At 40.6% G+C, this 15,659-nt stretch overlaps 1 pseudogene; it reads right to left on the reverse strand.

Moving 5' to 3' along the window:
* Positions 1–6,430: 6,430 nt before the first annotated feature.
* Positions 6,431–13,805, reverse strand: LOC123809920 (annotated as a pseudogene).
* Positions 13,806–15,659: the final 1,854 nt, after the last annotated feature.

Below are 15,659 nucleotides of genomic sequence, written 5' to 3' on the forward strand. Positions count from 1 at the left end.
AGTGGATTGTAACAGCCATAGTAACTACAACACTTGGAAGGAAGCAGGAATTGAGGAGCAAAGAGCTGGGAACTAAAAACCAGAGAAATGTCTTATAGTGTTAGTAGTGTGGCTGTGGTACTGCCACCAGGGCACCTCAACTCCAAATGTCTCTTCAATCCTGTGTCACTTGCTTCCAAGAGTCAAAATCCCAGAGAGTACATCCAAGGACCAAAATGAGACTGCAAATGCACCTTCTGCCTTCTCTGAGTGATGCAGGAGGGATTTGCTAGGAAGAGCACGCAGCTGCCGCTGAGACTCCCCAGGGCGGGAGGCAGGCACCTGGACTTGTCACCCGCACCAAGTCTATTTAGCACGGGGCAAGGGCAGAAAGTGGAGTGTTTTTCAGGACAGCGAATAGATGACAGAGGTCTAATAACAACAAGTCCACTCAGACCATATTTCACTCTACTTCGATACATAATTTTATTCAGTTACAGTATCCTTGAATACAAATTATTTACAAGTACAATGTAAGTCTTGTCTGCTAATCGTGTTTTGCAATCGTTATTGAAATAGTCTTCAAGATAAAATAATTAACTAGAATTAGAAGCCATCAGGCTCCTTCTTTCCTTCCTTCCTCCCTCCCTCCCTCCCTTCCTTCCTTTTTAAAATGATTTTTAATAATTTAGTATTTTGCACTCAGTCTACAAAATATTCACAAACACAAGACAAGAGCCTGCAGATTACAAAAATACTCAGAGCTGCCTTCAACCTTTTTGTTTGGAACAAGCTGGAGAAATAAATAATAAATTAATAAAATACTAAAAAATTGTCAGGGCCATTGTTCCTTGAACCATAGTCTTTTTGCACTCAAGTTTCTTCTGTGTCAAGTGTGGCAACACACATGTGCATGCGCACACACACACAACACTGACTCAGTCACTTTCCATCAGATATGCTGCTCCATTCCTTGAAGAGGGTAAGACTCACTGATTGTCTGACTGGATCTGAGTTTTATTTGACCGAATGGAAAGTCCACTGACCCAGTGGATCCCTTGGATAGAAAATGTAAAGGATCATTTTTCCTGCTGTCATTGTTCACACAAAATTTGTTTTAGTTATTTAACAGGAGACATTGTTCCCTTTTAAACTATGGTACCCACAGTGGAAAAAAATGACTCTTCATAATTGAGATTTCTCTGTAATTTTACACAGGAGAAATAAAGACAGTCTTTAAACCAGGATGCCTTCTTTTCAGTGGAAAAGACCTTTCTAGAAGACTCATGATTTTCCCAAAGATTTAAATCAGATTGCATATATTTAGACACAATATATACTAAGACAATGCATCACTGCTAAGATAGTTTATTGTCATTTACTTGAACTTGCATAAAATAGACTTTGAAATATAACAAAATATGAGGAATTCAAGCCAATCTTGGGAGTCTTATGGAGCTTCAGGTTTTATTAGTGAGATTATTTTCTGGATAGTAGGCAGATGAAGGATAGATGCACAGATGGATGATAGATAGATGGAAATATAGATACAAGTTCCTCAGAAATAGAGAATTCCAAATTTCTGGTTTTTGTCTAAGTGATTATTTTTCTCCTTCTTTTTCACTACTTCTGCTTCTTTTTTAGCTTGATTTGGCCAGTGAAACTGGTAAAATAAGGAAAGTGCCTCGAGTGTGGAAAAACAGTGTACAAGTGAAAGGCCTTTGTCACTCTACAGTCCCTGATTTGTTTTCCACTATTGTGTGGAAGCAAGATTTCTCGGGCTCAGTGTGACTGGCGCTCAGGCTGGGAAATTTCTGTTTGCGGGAGCTGGCGTGCACATTACAGGATATTCAGCAGCATCTATGACTTCTTACCTACTAGCTACTAGAAGCAATTCAGTTTTTTTTTCAAATTGTGATAAAATACACATTACATAAAATTGCCGTTTAAATAATTTTTCAGTGTGCAGTTCAGTGGCAGTAAGTATATTCACATTGCTGTGCAGCCAAGGCCAGCGCCCATCTCCAGAGATGACTCATCCTCCCAAACTGAAACCGCGTATCTGTTAAACAATGACTTGCCTTTCCCACCCTCAGCCCCTGGAAACCCCCATTTTACCTTCTGTCTCTGTGAACTTGACTACTCTAGATACCTCCTACAGAGAGAATCACACAGTATGTGTTTATTGGTGACCAGTTTATTTCACTTAGTGTGATGTCTTCAAAGTTTATCCATGTTGTACCATGTCAGAATTCCCTCCCTTTTTAAAGGCTGAATAATATTCTGTTGTATGGATATATCACATGTTTATCCAGTCATCTGTCAATGGACACTTGGTTTGCATTCACCTTTTGACTATGGTGAATAATACTGTTGTGAACACAGGTATACAAATGTCTGTTTGAGTTTCTGCTTTTAAGTATTTTGAGTACATAGACAGAAGCTGTGTGAAATGTCTCTAGACATTGCCAAATGTCCCTTGCAGGCAAAATTACCCCAGATTAAGAACCACTTGCCTAAAGAAACAACCTTCTTTGAACAACAATATTTCCACAGAGTTGAGTCGTGGACTTGTAGGTTCAGAGGAACATTGTACACCATCTTGTTGAGTGAATCACCTCTACCTTGCATTTGGCCACCAGCAGTGCTTGGGAACTCGGTCACCTCTAAGGCCACCTCAAACTCTCCCCACCAGTGCCTCCCTCCTTAATCTCTTTTGGTCCACTGGCTCCTTCCCATCATGCAACAAACATGTTCATGTCCCTGTATCCTGTATCTTCTACCTTCTAGTCGCCAGCAAAATCTTAATAATCTATAAAACTTCAACTCCCATTTATTCTTTAATCAATTAAGATGTGAAAATGCTTTTAATATAATCACCAAATTGCAAGATTCAATCACTTCTTTTATCTTTCTTCTTGACATAATTATAGCAATATCCAGTTTAATCTGACTCATCTCTCCAGTATGTCATTTATTCAATAAGTATTCTGTGTACCTACTACATAGCAGCACTGTGCAGAAAAGATTTTATTAACTTTTGTCCCTGGTTCCTAAAAAGTAACCTCTAGACCCTTGGAATTTCCCACGTGCTAGGTATAGTCCTCATGACGCACCCCTCAGATCACACTTGCAAGCTATACTCACAAGAAGACCCATTGTGTGTCCCCAGATAGTTTGTGAAAATGTGATGACTCAGGACGGTGGCTGGCCATGACAGAAAGACCAACCATGTGATTAGACTTTGGGACTTTGAATCTGTGATATATACCTGACCTCTGAGGAGGAAAATGGGACTGGAGATTGAGTCCTGTGGGCGACAATTCTACCAACCCTGTCTGCATAATAAAATCCTGATGAGAAACTGTGAACACTGAAGTTCAGGTCAAATTCCTTGGTTGGCAAATACTCCGGGTATTGCCACATATGGCTGTGCTAAGAAGGTAACATGCCTCCTGGGGACAAGGAAACTACACATTTGGGACATTCTATGTGCCTTTCTTTTTGGCTGGTTCTGATTTGTATCCCTTTGCTGTAATAAAACTATAATCATTAAGCGGAGTGCCTTCTTAAATTCTGTGAGTTGTTCTAATGAATTACCGCATCTGAGTAATGGGAAATTTTGAATTGTAGCCAGCAGGTCAGAAATGAGTGTGGACCCCCGGGGACTCCCAAATTGGTGGCTGATGTCTGCGGTGAGGTAAGTCTTGTGGAGGGCTGTGCCCTTAATCTGAGAAGTCTGGCTGAGCTCTCGGTCGGCAGCTAGTGTCCAAAGGCATTACAATCAGTCTGAGGCACTCTGCAAAACCATGTTGAACAAACATTGTTTCCTAGCTTCATGAAACTTAAGAATAGAGAGAGAAATTAAAATACAACCAGAAAACCAAACACAGATACTCCTCTGGCTACAGATGAGTTAAATTTCCAACAACTATTTATAAGTCTATTTGTTTCGACATCCAAAAAGATTCCGTACAAGTTAATGAACATATGCACATCAATTAATGTTAGGTTTCACAGTATTTCCATCATAATCTTATGCGTTAATTAGTAGTTTTCGTTGTTCTCACTGCTTGTATATTCATCGGACATAACAAGATTAATAATGCTCATAAAACACCTCAACATTAAGCACAGACATAGCAAGCACTAGAGAAGGAAGGACATGAAAACAAAACGACTAAGATAAAAATGTCTGTACATGGCCACTTCTGTCCCCAGTCATTAGTGAGCAAAATTGACTTGGCTTTGTTCCAGGGCCAAGCTTTGTTTGTACGAATGTCTATGAATTTAAGTTGTATTTCACAAACAGAGGATATACATATACATGTATATGGATAAATAGGTGGCTCGTTTAGGTGGAAGCTTAGGGAAAGTTTCTCAACACCCTGAAGGTTGAACAAAAATTAGGCAGAGTGGGGAGAGTGCCCTTGGAGGTAGGAAGGATCTGGGCACACTGACGGCAAAGGCTAGTCTACGTGGGGAGCGTGTCTGGGAGTGAGGACGCAGTTCGGTGAAGGAGTGTGCCTCAGCAAGCTGCCATCAAGGCTCAAATGTCAGAGGGTGCTGATGGGTGATGTATGTTTGGATAAATGACATGGCTAACACTGGAAAATATACCCCACTGGGATGTAGACTTCCCGGAGGAATACAGCTGTGTGTGTGTGTGTGTGTGCGCGCGCGCGCGTGTTTGTGATTGCTTGCCTATGTACGAGTGACTTAGACAATTTGGGGCTAATCACGGGGAGACATCTAACATGAATTAAATCAGGACATTCCATAACTTATTTTCATTCATATTAACAGCAACAGCATTAGGTATTATTGTTATTAATCAAGTTTAAATAAGAGAAGGGACTACATTTGAATGGTTAGATTGGGTTTTGAACTCAAGCAGCATGGGTCTGGAGCCCTCTCAACTACCTTGTTTCTAAAAACATGCCCATGTCGGAGTGCACCGCAGCAGGAGGTGCATTCTCTCCTCCGCCACGTAGGGGGCCACATGTAGAAATGAAAAGGCTGGAGCTCCACCACCACATCTCCAGCCTCCAGTCAGCAGTGGCTGTGAATTGTTCCCACACCCAACTCTGAGCCAGGCATCCAGCCTTGGGGCTAGTGGGGAAGGTGATGACATAAAAGACCTTAGAGGATGAGGAATCTACATTAGAGCAATGAGTTTCTTTAGAAGACTTGACTTCACTAAGTCAAGTGACTTCACTAAATCAAGTGAAGGGGATTTGGTTTGTGGAGTGATACTGGAATGTTAGTGCCACGGAGCCTGAATTTCAGCTCATGGCTGACCAAGTCCAGAGGACTCTGGTCTAGGCCGTTACTCAGCTCATCTTTGGTCTTCACGTCCATTGTGGTGTGAGTCCCGCAGCTTTGGTCCTGAGCCTTCCATGTGCGAAATGATGCCACTCCTTTCAACTGATGTCACTTCTTCTAAGTTTCTATTAATCTAACATCAAAACTCTCCAAACTGGGCCTCATCCAACATATTTAATGATATTGCCCAAATTCTCCAAATGTTCTTGTAGTGCTGGTCTTGCTGATAGCATATTGCCCCCCAAAACTCCTTGTGCTTTCCCACTTTAGTGTATGTCTGGCCAAAATATTCTTACCCGTTTTATTCCACTTTAAAGCCCATTTGTACATCCTCTCATGAAGCTCCTCCTTGAAAGTCACTTCCTTTCTAGATTACCCATCGTCTGTGTGAGACAGTTTTTGCACATGATTATATTCGTTCTTTATTATATGCTGGTTTGTCTTTTCTCTAAATGTTTGGTACAGAGTTCCTAAAGCTGCAATGCAAACTCCTGGTAGGCATGGAGAAGATTTGAGGTGTTTGTACAGAGGAAGCAATGAATAGCACATTGTGAGAAATGGATTCCCTCTTAGTAAAGTCATTTGTTTTATACTAGTCTATATTTAACCCTATATGACAAAAACCTCCCTTTATATATTTATTTATTTGTTTGTTTGTTTTTACCAACTGTGCAGTTTATTCTTTTGCTTAACAAAAGCTTCGCAAGTGTTGTATTTACCAAAGCCTTGCACAAGAATTTACTAAATAAAGACAGGGTGCCCAAAGGGACCTGCTCTATAGCTAAGGAAAAAGAATGTCATGCAAAGACATGCCGAAGAGAGAATAAGCTAGAGAAACACAACCGAAATAGTTCATCTCCTTTATAATAAACAAATACAGAAGGGAGGAAAAAGGGAACACATTTTTAGCTAACAGAATTTACAATTTTATTTGCACATTTCACAATACAAATGAAAATTTTTTTGTCCCACTATTCCCTTCCGAAACTATTTTCTCTTTCATAGGAGGAGGGAGTGAGTTTTCCTTGCCACGCTGTTAGAAAACACCCAGAGTCACAACACCACACTCTCCTGGGGAAGTAGAATGAGTAACATAAAACTGATAGAAAGAGGATCCCCTCTCTCCTTATCTGTCTGATCCAGTCATTCCTGGCCGAGTGGGCACCACCATGGGACGGGCAGGAGGTCTCATCACTGAGGGCCCAGGCATCATTGGCATGTGCCCTCCCACAGGTGGCCTCATTCCAGGAGCAGGTCCCCCTGGCATCATCCCAGGAGGAGGACCCATCATTGGCATCATGGGAAGGGCCTCCATATGGGGCACTGGCATCATACCAGAGAGAGGTGGAATCGTTGCCCCTGCAGGAGGAGGGGCAGAGAACGGAGTAGGAGGTAGCATCCCTTGCTGAAATGCTGCGGTTGTTTTGTCAGTCAGACTCTGAGCCTGCTCTTCCATCCGTTTCTGAGAGTGGCTGTTCACACTCTTTGTGTGTCCTCCCACTGCAGTGTGTCTTCCTCGCAGATGGAGAGTCCTGGGTGAGGTCTGTATCACAGAAGTCACAGTAAAACCCGGGCACGTTGTTCTGCAGGCCACTGGCCGCTCAGTTCGGCCACGAATACCTCCCTATATTTAAATGGGAGTGTCTCAGTATGGGATGGAATATAGTAAAATATTTTGATTCCACTGTATTTATTTTTATAAATAGAAGGCAAGTAATAAAGATAAACCATTCACCATGGTAATATAATTTTAATAGGTAGATTCAAATAAAAATGTGAGTAAATGTCAAAAATTAAATAAATACAAATAGAGTCTGTGTGCAGGTGTATGAATAATCATAAAGGGATGCATAAATGCCAGAGGTTTGGAAAATTCTGGTTTCATAAGCTACCAATGCTATGTCACCGTGAAGCATGGGTTGGCCAGAAAGTCCATTAGATTTTTTCTGGTACTATGGCTCTAGTAGTGAGCACTTAGTTGTCTTTAACTTCATCCCAAACAACTTCATTAGACTGAACTGTAACAGCTGTCCTACCAGCCTGCATTTTAAAAAAATATCAAAATAAGTGAACTTATGTGCAGCCATTTTAATATTGAAGATGGAAGAAGAAACATAATATTTCTTGCTGTGTTATGCTTTATTATTTCAAGGTAGGTAAAAACGCAACTGAAACACAAAAAAATATTTGTACAGTGCATGGAGAAAGTGCTGTACTGATCAAACATGTCAAAAGTGGTTTGTGAAGTTTCTTGGTACTACTGACATTTTGGCCAAATAATTCTTTGCTGGGGGGCTGTCTTATGCATTGGAAGATATTGAGCAGCACCCCTGGCCTCTACCCTCTAGAAGCCAATAGCAGGAAATAGCCAACATACTCACAATATCCAAATCAATAAAGTTATTGGTGAAAATGAAAAAAATGTGTCTTTTATTTTATGGAAAAATTGTAATGAACCTTTTGGCCAACCCAACAATTCACCAAGGTAATAATATTCCTTTTTTTAAATTTTTTTCTTTTTTTTAAGATCTTATTTATTTATTTATTTTTAGAGAGGGAAGGGAGGGAGAAAGAGAGAGAGAGAAATATCAATGTGTGGTTGCTGGGGGCCGTGGCCTGCAACTCAGGCATGTACCCTGACTGGGAATCGAACCTGTGACACTTTGGTTCGCAGCCCGCGCTCAATCCACTGAGCTATTCCAGCCAGGGCGGTAATGATATTCTTAAGAAGAAATAGTGGGCAATGGAGAAAACTTTGATGTGAATATTGGGAAGTCTTGGTTCCAGCTTTGGCCTGAAGTCTTAGGAGGGCACATTTAGCAGTCCTGTCACCTGGATTTGAGTCCTGGTCTTCCCATCTGTTAGCTGTACTAACTTAGGTGATTACATAGACTTAAAGGCAGCAATGTCTACCAGAACATTCTGTAATGATGTCTTATGTTCTATCATTTGAGGTGAACAGTTCAGTAAACACTACTGAGCTCTTGAAATCCCAGTCAGTGCAACTGAGGAACAGAACATTAAATTTTATTTAAATTAATTTACATAACAACATGTGTCTAGTGGCCGCTAATTGGACTGTCAGAGCCCCAAATCTCAGTTTTCTCATCTATAAAGTAACAATTAGGATCATATTTGACTCAGGGGACAGTTTGAGAATTAATAACACATATATGTAAAGTGCTTAGAATTTGGCACAAAAATTATAGTTAATAATATTAGCACTACATTTAACTAGCTTTATAGGTAATGTATTTCATATCTCTGAAATTCAATTGTTGCTTTTGTATTTTAATATTATGGTGTCTAAGCTCACCCAAGTACCGAGGTACTCGGTTCAGGTCTGCCACAAGGCCCGAGAGTAGGATGCATAGTAAAGGCTGAATAAGCTAAGCAGTAGTAAAGGAGAACATAGGTTGGGGTGGATTTTTTAAATCTTGTTTAAGAGTTTCAAATTTCTTAGATTTGTAAAGTTTAAATGTCTGAGACAATAAGAGAGAATGCAGGATGACCAAAATAAACTTTAAGTAAATTAAAAATATTACTTTATGTCAAAAGCATTCTAAGTTGGATCTCGAAGCCAGTGTGAAGGTTTGTTGAATTGCATCTGTCATGTGTTAAAGTGTCTGATATTTTGGTCTTTCTGTATCCAGTAACTCCCTGCCATTGAAGTTAAGAACAATCTGACAGTAACCAGAGGGGAGGGAGGAGGGGATAATGGGGGGAAAGGGGGGAAAGGTGTTCAGGAACAACTATATAGGACACAGGACAAAACCAAGGGAAGGGTGGAATAAGGGGAAGAAGGCAGGGATGGCTGGGGTGTAGGGTAGTGGTGGAGGGAAAATGTAGACAACTGTACTTGAACAACAATAAAATATTTTTTTTAAAAAAGAACAATGGGAGAGTTGCCATTTATTAAGAGCCTAAGGGGTGCCTAGCACCTGCCTCATTATTGCTTATTTCACAGCCATCTTACAATGGAGGTGCCGTTGTCCCTATTGTAGAAGTCGGAAAACTGAGCCTTGGGCAGAGTGAATGAGTTGCTCAAGGTCACACACGTAAAGCTAGCCCTACCTGGTTATAAGTTTGCTGTCTTTCCACCACAGCACATTACACCTCTGCAGGCCCATCTAATGAAGATACAATAGCTGTTCAGTCATTTGATTCAATTAGTTTATTTGTTTGAATTCATCTGAACCCATATAGTTCTTTTTTTATAAATCCACACCCAAGTACATTTTTTCATTGCTTCCAGAGAGAGAGGAAGGGAGAGAAAAACATCAATGCGAGAGAGAAGCAATGATTGAGAGAAGCATTGATTGGTTACCTCCTGCACACGCCCGGACTGGTGATCATGTGCTCTGGGACTGCAAATAGCATCTGCAATCTGGATATTGATATGTGTACTGACAGGGAGTAGAACCCACGACCTTTCTGGGTATGGGACGACACTCCAGCCAGCTGAGCCGCCACACCAGCCAGGGCCTAATCCATATAATGCTTTAGAGTTCTTTTTCAAGACTATTGCCCAGGATTTTGATTTCGTGCGTATGTTTTGAAGGATCCTGCTGTGAAGGCTAGAAAAGAAATTACTAAGATAGAGCTACGGCATTTATAGTTAACATTGGTTGGCAGTTAGGATCAGGATCTAAGTGTTTTACTTGGAGTGTTACATTTAATCCTCTTGACCAATCCTATACATGCTATTCGTACACCCATTTTGTTGACAAGTAAACTGGAGCACAGAGGGCAAACGACTGGCTTAAGGTGGCTCAAGTGTAAGTAGAATTTGGACCCCGGGGGAGGGACACCCGCAACCAGGGTGTCCGCTGCCATACCGCGCTGCCTGCCGGCGTGAAGCCTGAGCACGGGCAGCCGGGAGGGTTTCTGCAGAAGCCTCCTTATCGTGACCTGAGCGTCTGTTGCCTCCCTCGTGCGATTTTTCTGCTTCTCATCTCCCCCCCCCCCCGAGTTGAATTTTTGCGTGTCTAAATTCCAATGTCTTTTCTCCTCTGCTTGTTTTTACTATTGGGATACTTACATAACATGAGGAAGTATGTGGGTTTTATGCCAGAAAACAAAAAAAAATCTTTATTGACCGAATAGTGAACTTTCCAAGCACCTGGAAAAGAAAACTGTTATGTGAATTCAATAAGCGAAGAATCCCAGATCTCCGTCGCTCCTTCATTTTTGCCAGCACAACGCTGATGCGGTAATAGAAAAAGCAGTTATGTTGTACTAAAGCTCCAATATTGTACTTTCTGTGAAGAGAGTATGGTTTAAAAAAAAATCCATGTAACTTTCTGTTTCTAGGAAAACTGTAGTTCTCAGAACTACAATATTAAAGATATTAATGAGAAATGGCCAAGGGGAACACTAATCATTTGAGGAAAAAATACATTTTCTGTGTCAAGGAAAAAATATTCCCATGTTGTAAGTGGGCCAAATTATGAGAATTATTCACAGACTTTTTTTAATAGCACTTAGCGGAGCAGTTAGGATAATCTATGCTCTATTGCATCATGTGGTACGCTCGGGATTTGGCATTTAAGTATGATACATGTTAAATTGAAAATATCCACTTGTTAAAAAGAAGGAGTAGGAGAATTCTATGAGTGATTTTTCACCTGTCAGAGGTTATCGGAAGCTGTAATTCAAGCAAAAAATGAATTGGGAAGATGCAGGCTGCCCAGCAGACTAGCGAGACTTCGTGAACTTCCACCCTCCCCAGTGGGGTTTGCATCTGACTGGCGAGGAGGTGACACGCGTAGACGGTGATAATCATGGGAATCCATGGCCAAGGGGTCCAAACAACATGTAGCATGTACAAAATTTGTAGAGTATGCACTGGATATGCAACACCTGCCAGCTAACCTTAGTCAATAGTGCTTTTCCTCCATCGCTGCCTGACTAGAGATGAAACAAAATATCACACGTTGGGTGCTACACGCTGAACGCTCCCACTTGTAAATTTATATGAGAATTAATATTTATTTTAGCAGCTAATTTGGATATATGTTCTAAGATTCTATACGCTGTAAGTCTTCATGTCTCTGTAAGCTATGAGATTCCATCAGGAAGGAAACAATATATATTAGATAATATGAACCGTATTTTTATCTTTTGTCAACATTGTAAGAGATATGTTGATTTTCATAGGAAGAACCATATGAAATTGTCAATAGTTACTTTAACTGTTTTTATCTACAAAATGTTAATTTTATGTGGCTTAACCTACTATTTTAAGATGTGAACAAAGCACAAAGCAACAATATGATTTCTGGATTCTAACAATAATTGGCATTGCCCTGGGATTCATTCCAGTTAACAGAAGCTATGAGGATTTGAACATTTTTAACTTCCTGATTGTATTTTTCCAAACAACAAAGTTAATTTATTAATTTGAAAAATTTTTATTTCTTAACTCTTGAAATAGTTTGAGATAGTTCATTTCTATGTTTTCTTTTTTTATTGTTGCTCAGTTACTGTTGTCTGGTCTTTTTCCCCATTGTTCTCCCCTATCCCGTCGCCCCCACTCCCACAGTCAATGCCCCAAGTTGTCCACGCCCAGGGGTCCTGTGTTCACGGTCCTTCATTTGCCCCTCCCCTTCTTTCCCCCATTCTGAAGTAAGGGGCTGAAAAGTAGAGTTTAAAGTGTTCTCTGACATTCTTAAATGTACCAGATTTGTTTGACACAGCAGATACTTCCAGAATTATTGTGGACCCAAACAAACAAATCATAAATAGATAATGCAAAATATCTATTGATTTGTTTGAGTACTTTGGGTGTCAACCTGAATAGCAATTAAATGGCAAAGAGAAGCATAGTTAGCTTTCTCTCCCAGGAAACTCTACAGTCATACCAAGGTCCCTTGTTTATATAATAGTAATGAAGGAAATTAAAATAATAAGAATAGAGGAAATACTTAAGACCTCGGTCCTTTGATTTAGATACATATATGGGCTCCATTTCATCATTTAAACTGCAGAGAGACCTCTCCAAGAGTGAAAATTAAGTAACACATTAAAATTATCACTACTAAAACCCAAATGTCAGCTTGTTCCCTGAAAGAACAATTAGCAAACTAGCAAATTATTTCCCTCTATGTCTTATTTTTAAATACAGTAATACCCCAGTAATCATTGGCTTCAGAACTTGTCAAATCTTGTACTCATTGCTTTTTGATGAGAAAAAAATGTTTCAGAACTTGTTTCTTGCTTGGGACTCAGACTCATTGCAGCAGCAAGAACTTGTGTAAATCACCACACCGCCCTGCAAGAGAAAATGCTTCATCACTTGGTACTCATTGATTTAGGCACTTGTCGTGAGTTCTGGAATGAATTCACGATGAGTATTGAGATACCCCTGTATTTCAATTCTACAGAAAAGTTTTAAAACAGCACAACAATTATACATATAGTCACCTACATTCACCAATTGTTCAACTGTCACTATTTCATCCTCCTTTTTCCCGTTCCTCTTTGCTGCAATTGTTCTATTAGGACAGGAAGAAGCAAAGATACGTATATTAAGGCGATTTTCAAGGACCTTTGCATGCTCTTCAGGTGTGATTTCTCCCTCTCCCCAGTTTAACCTACGTGTCAAAGTTTCAAAGATAGATCCTGTCTTTGGAAAAACCAGCTTACCTCAGGAACTCCTAATCCAGCCCTCTCCATACCACAGACTTAGAAAGGTCATTCCTTCCAGAAAGAGGAAGCAGGGATAGCAATTTTATCATTTAATCTGTAGGGCTTGTTGGTGACAGCAATATGTTCCCTTGGTACCCTGAACAACAAAACAAAGCTCTGGCAAATCAATTTAAAGGGGGAAGGGATTATATTATCTTCCGCCTATCGAGGCAAGGTCTGACTTTCACAGCAAAATCCTTCGGGGAATTTTTGTGTTCTTACCTGATCGAGTGCTTCTTCTGGAACAATCAGTTCCATCCATCTCCCTGCCTCCAGGTTCTCCCTCCGTTCTCTAACTCGTCCTGCAGACACTGCCCATTCCGCCTTCTGGGAACTCCACTTGGATCATGTCCTTCTCCCAGACAGAAATTGTCACTGAGGTTTTTTGGGTTTTTTTGGCTAACAGGTTAGATTTCAAACTTCTTAGTCTAAGATTAATATTTGGCTGGTATGACCTGGCATGTCTGTATCGGTTGCTAAAATATTAAAATTCTTCCAAACTGGTTGGTACAGAGAAACACTGTAGTGACTCTCAGTTACTTGCTGCAGCTCCGGCAGAGGGTTGTGGGGCTTGGGAGTGGCGCTGGCGTGTAGGAGGTGGTTGACGGTGAGTGCAAAGGGTAAAGGTCATGGAGGTGGTAGCCTGGCAGCTCCTGCCATTTCCAAATTAAGATATCATCTTTGTTTTGGGTCTTGCCTTCAGACCACATACCTAGTCCATTAAAAAGAAATAGATTAAACAACCTGCCGTGTCTCACCGTCAGCACTGCCGCAATCTGTCTAGTCCAGTCCTTTATCAGCTCAACCTTCATATCAGTACATCATCCTCCTGTGACCAGACAGAGCGACCTTCATGCTTACGTCAAACATACCAGGCCCTGCTTAAAATACCCAGTGACTTCCTCGTACAGGGTGGATGAGTCGCCAACTCTCAGATCACGGTCTAGAGGCCGGAGTGGTCCTGCCTCCTCTCTGAGCTCACTTCTTTCACTTCCCTGGCTCCATTCACCCTGGCCTAATTTCCACCCCTCCAATATACCAAACTTGTAACCATCTCAGAACCATTAGCATTTGTTCTTTGCACCTGGAACTCACTACATAAATTTTGCTTCCTGACTACCTTCTTCTCCTAAGTCACGTCTTTATTCAAAGCCATTTCCTTAGAGAGGTCTTCCTGGACCACTTTTGAACACTTATCTCCCCTACAGTAGTCAGTCTCTACTTGATTACAGAGCACGTGAAATCATCTCTCTCTGTCTCTCTCTCTCCCACACACACACATACACACACACAAGTTTATTTTCTATCTCCCTCTACTGGACTCTAAGTTTGTACAAGGCAGGGTCCTACTCCATCATTGTTATATTCCAGTACACAGAACAGTGCCTGCCCTAACACAGGCTGTTGACTGCTTGTCTGAGTGATGAAAACATAGTGCCTGGCACACAGCAAGTGCTCAGTATCTGTTAGCTGTTGTATCATCACAGTATCCCACTTAGTTCTTTATTTGTTGGCCTCCTGTGCTTCCTTGGCCTCATCTCTCTTTTACATAGCAGCACCAGTGATGTGCTTGGCGCTAAAAAACTGATTTTTTTATTACAATAAATAATTACCACCTATAAGAGCTTGGACAGAGACTGCTTGGGGTAGCTGTATCCTTTTCTTTCTCTTGATTTTGATTTTGGGAAAAGAAAGACCAGATTTCTTGAACAGAACTTGGCTGTAAAATTTTCAAGTTATACATATTTTCTATAAAACAAATGTTATAAACTGGCAGCCCAGGGGTTCAATACAGCTCTTGGTTATGATTTGCTTTACTCAGAGATGTATTAAAGTTTTCTCAATGTACCTTTAAAAATAAAAAAAGTTCATGTTTAATTGGCAAAAAATATATTTTCAGTCTCTCTTAAAAAATAAAGAAGATCTGGCTATAGTGAACTCAACTTCATGCCACAGTTGGCTGGCTATGAGTACCAGTTGCTCCCTTCAACCCAGGGATGAGCCCTTGTGGTTGTCCTGGTCCTCCCCTATCCTTTTACATTCATTGTCACTGCCTGGACTCTGGGAATAATGTGAGTTTGTGGTTCCCATTGTAAAGAAAGTGTTCATGAGGGTAACACTTTACTTATTTTTCACTTTTTGCTAGATGGAATTCCAATGTCCCCAGCTCATCTGATTCAGGGGCCTGGTTTCCTTTGAACCATCCCTTTGATGAGCTGGGAGTTGAAGGAAATTTCAGAAAGAAAACTAACAAAGATATAATGGGAGTTGGGAGGGGAAAAGTTAGGAAATTGACACATTGTATGGGACATGTTTAATCTCTGTTTCCAAAAAGAATATATAATTACAAATTTTGAAGAGTAGTCAGGCTTTTCCCTCAGGGCATTAGAAAAGGCGAGGCTCTGAGGTTTAAGAACCATAAGCTCTATTGTACATCCATCTCTTACTGGAGTGGAGAAGAAGATGGAAAGCTCTAAAAGCACTTAGATGTTAAACATCTGTGCTCACTTCACTATCAAACATGAAACCAAAGATTTTACTAGCTGATAATGAGACATAATCATAGCACAATGAATCCAGAAGATTCTATGTGAGGTCACTTGATAACATCTAGGATTAGCAATATATCTCAAATAATTCCTAAAATTTTCCAGGACATTATCACA

The sequence above is a fragment of the Phyllostomus hastatus genome, unplaced genomic scaffold (genome assembly GCF_019186645.2).
Source record: "Phyllostomus hastatus isolate PE091 unplaced genomic scaffold, TTU_PhHast_1.1 phas_scaffold_585, whole genome shotgun sequence".
Lineage (NCBI taxonomy): Eukaryota > Metazoa > Chordata > Mammalia > Chiroptera > Phyllostomidae > Phyllostomus > Phyllostomus hastatus.